Below are 3,201 nucleotides of genomic sequence, written 5' to 3' on the forward strand. Positions count from 1 at the left end.
GATAATTCTCAGTGAGGTTGCATAACATTGTGGAAAGATAATGTATTTTTAAGCAAAACAGATATGAGTTTGAATCTTGGTGCTACTTTACTTCTCTGAGCCGCTTTTCTTCATCTGTATGTTTAAAACATATACAAAGATAATCTGTGTTCCAGTCCAGTTACTGAAACGAGCAATATCTACATTTTATGGAGACTTTATTGTAATTATCACCATTCTTAATATTCTCAGTAAACAGTGAGGAATGTAATAGTGTTGTCTTTTTTGCATATGGGAAAATCAAGGGTAAGTTTAAGTAACTTTCCACATGACACCCAATAAGTGTGTTAAAGAACAAAGATTTGAATCCCTGTTCTCAGCTATATGCTTTCCCCTGGGCCATAGAGAAGGGAGATCACTTCATTTCATCATTTTGTAAGCATGGAGTATGTAAAATGGTAAAGAACTGAGAGCTGGATGGTATTACAATACAGAAAGTTTATAGGCACTTAACTGACCAGACCTTCATAATGTTGATCAAAATCCACCTGGATGGGGGTGGACTGCACTCTCTTTCACCATACAGAGCTCTGACTTGGCCTATCTTCTTCAACAATTTAATTAAATTAAATAAAGGACATTCTGATTAAATATGTAAGCAGAGAATGCAACAAGTAGGCAATATGCTGGATATCAAAATCCAGATTTATTTGAAAAGAAATAGGTAAGAAGAATGAGTCAAAATAATGAAACCAGTTTTATCAGAGATCAAGAAAAAAATCCTATATTTATGATTTAAAAAATTAAACATACTCACTTCAACAGCACATATACTGATATTGGAATGATAGAGAGAAGTTTAGCTTAGCTCCTGTGCAAGAATGACACATAAAGTTGTGAGGTGTTCCATGTTTTTTCTTTCTTAAATTAAACTTCATGAGTATGGAATAGGAGAGACATGTTTTAACAGCAGTTAAATACTATGACTTAAGTTGACTATAAGCTCAATATGAATTAATAATATGGCAAGTCTACCACTTAATCTTGGATCCCATTCAAAGAGATTCAGCATCATACACAATGAAGATGATGGTTTCAAACTGTTCTGGGCTGGTCAATCTTCACCTGGAATTTCACATTTAATTCTGAACATCATATTTTGAAAAGAACCTTGACAAACTAGAGGTCATCTGGGAAACATTCCCACAATGGTGAAAAGCTCAAAACATTATGCAAGAAATGCTTTGGAGATACTGGAGAAGTATACACCAGAGGAAAGAAGACACACGGGAAACATTATAATGAAGGATCCAACTGGAAGAAAGATTTGACTTAGTCTGTGTAGATCCAAATAGTGGACAAAAGACCATGCAAGGGAGACATTTCTCAGGGCAAATGGATGGAAGTGAATGCTAATTAAGTCTACTGTTTACCAAGCACAGAGTTAAAATATATCTTATATACTCTATTTCTCACAAAACCCCTTTAGGTAGCAAGCACTGCTACCTCTATTTACAGATAAAAAAAAAAAAAATCTAGCTTAAAAGATTAAAATAACTTGCCCAATGTCCTAAAACTAGTAAGTTCCTAATGAGGGATGCATCCTGACAACCCTAAGTTGTAGGTATTATTTCAGTTACAAAAGGATCTGAATTAACAAATTTGCTAAAGGTCAAAGGTGACTACATGACAGAACTGGCTTAATAAGCACTTAACTTGTGCCAGGACTTGAGCAATATATTTCACAAGTATAGTTTATTTTAACACAACAACAGCATGTGATGGGTATTGTTATTCCCTTCTTACAGATAAGGACACTGAGGCATAGATAGATAAAGCAACTTGCTTAAGATCATAAGTGACTGAGATTGGATTAAAACCCAGGTTTATGTGCCTTAACCACTGTGCTATGCTGCCTCTCCTAGAGAAGCAGAAAGAATTTTCTACCAACTAAAGCTCTCGAAAAATGCTTGAAGAGGCAGCCAGGTCTTCATCACTGAAGTGGTCCAAGTAGAGGCTGGTGGGCCCTGTGGGAGAGTAGAGCTATGATGAGAAACCTAGAAACTCCAAGCCTCTATGATTCTGTCAAATTTGTTTTTCAGATTCATTTTTCACAGGGTGTGCTAAGTATCAAATAGGTGCTTGGTAAGTAGCTATTGACTTGAAAGGAATAGAAGTTCTCTCTCTAGAAGGGAACCCCCAAGGGCATTGCTATGGGAGTTGTGGCTTTGCAAGTGAACTTTCTAGCTATTTGTGTCAAGGCTGAATTAGAGGGAGGCGGGCTTCCCAGCACAGCTAGCAATTAGAATCCAACCCACAAATTCATACACTGGACTGGCTGCTTGCGTGGGAAGGAGAGGGAAGGAGGCACTTTCAAGGGATAAAGTAGAAGCAGCAGCCCTGTGAGCTGTGGCCACAAGACAGCCTGGACAGCTGGCCTCAGTCTTGATTTGGATTAAGATGTTTATTCTGCTTTGCCTCCCAGGCCTCTCCCTTCCTGCCCCAAGGGCTGTCCACTCAAGTGTCTGAAGAGGTGATTAATTAGATGCAGACTCTCAGAACCTGCCAAGAAATGTTCTTGGACTAAGATTCACATTGGGGGTGAAAGATACCCTCCCAGTGGTACTATATAGAAATCCCCTCCCTTTGCTGACTCCTATAGTTGAAAGGTCATGATCCATGAAAAAATCTGAATTAAATGCATGCCATGCTGAGCTTTTGTCTGAGCACTGTGAAATGGTAATGTAGGGAGAGCATGCAACCTGAAGTCTTGATTGGGGGTTTCCTGGGAGCAAGTTTTCTCAGAGGAATATGCATAGATTGTACATTTGGTTTTTAGAAAGAGGATAAAAAGTCCTCTTGCTCAATGCCCAGTCCACTGGTTTATCAGAACTACTCAAATTATCACTTCCTTGCATTAAAGCAGTGGTTCACAAACATTTTGGTCTAAAATCTCATTTATACTTTTAAAAATAATGGAGGATCCCAAAGAGCTTTCGTTTGTGTGAGTTATACCTCTCAATATTTGCCATATTGGAAATTAAAACTGAGAAAATTTTAAAACTTCAGTTCATTAATTTCTTTTAAAATAACAATACACCGGGGCGCCTGGGTGGCTCAGTCATTAAGCGTCTGCCTTCAGCTCAGGTCATGATCCCAGTGTCCTGGGATCGAACCCCGCATTGGGCTCCCTGCTCCGTGGGAAGCCTGCTTCTCCCTCTC

General features: G+C 38.6%; 1 non-coding gene across 1 annotated transcript; it reads left to right on the plus strand.

Annotated features, from left to right (window-relative positions):
* Positions 1-788: 788 nt before the first annotated feature.
* On the plus strand, positions 789-895 carry LOC118544808 (U6 spliceosomal RNA). The gene has a single exon (XR_004921791.1). It is a non-coding gene; the product is annotated as a U6 spliceosomal RNA (small nuclear RNA).
* Positions 896-3,201: the final 2,306 nt, after the last annotated feature.

This window comes from Halichoerus grypus, chromosome 2 (genome assembly GCF_964656455.1).
Source record: "Halichoerus grypus chromosome 2, mHalGry1.hap1.1, whole genome shotgun sequence".
NCBI classification, from domain to species: Eukaryota; Metazoa; Chordata; class Mammalia; order Carnivora; family Phocidae; genus Halichoerus; species Halichoerus grypus.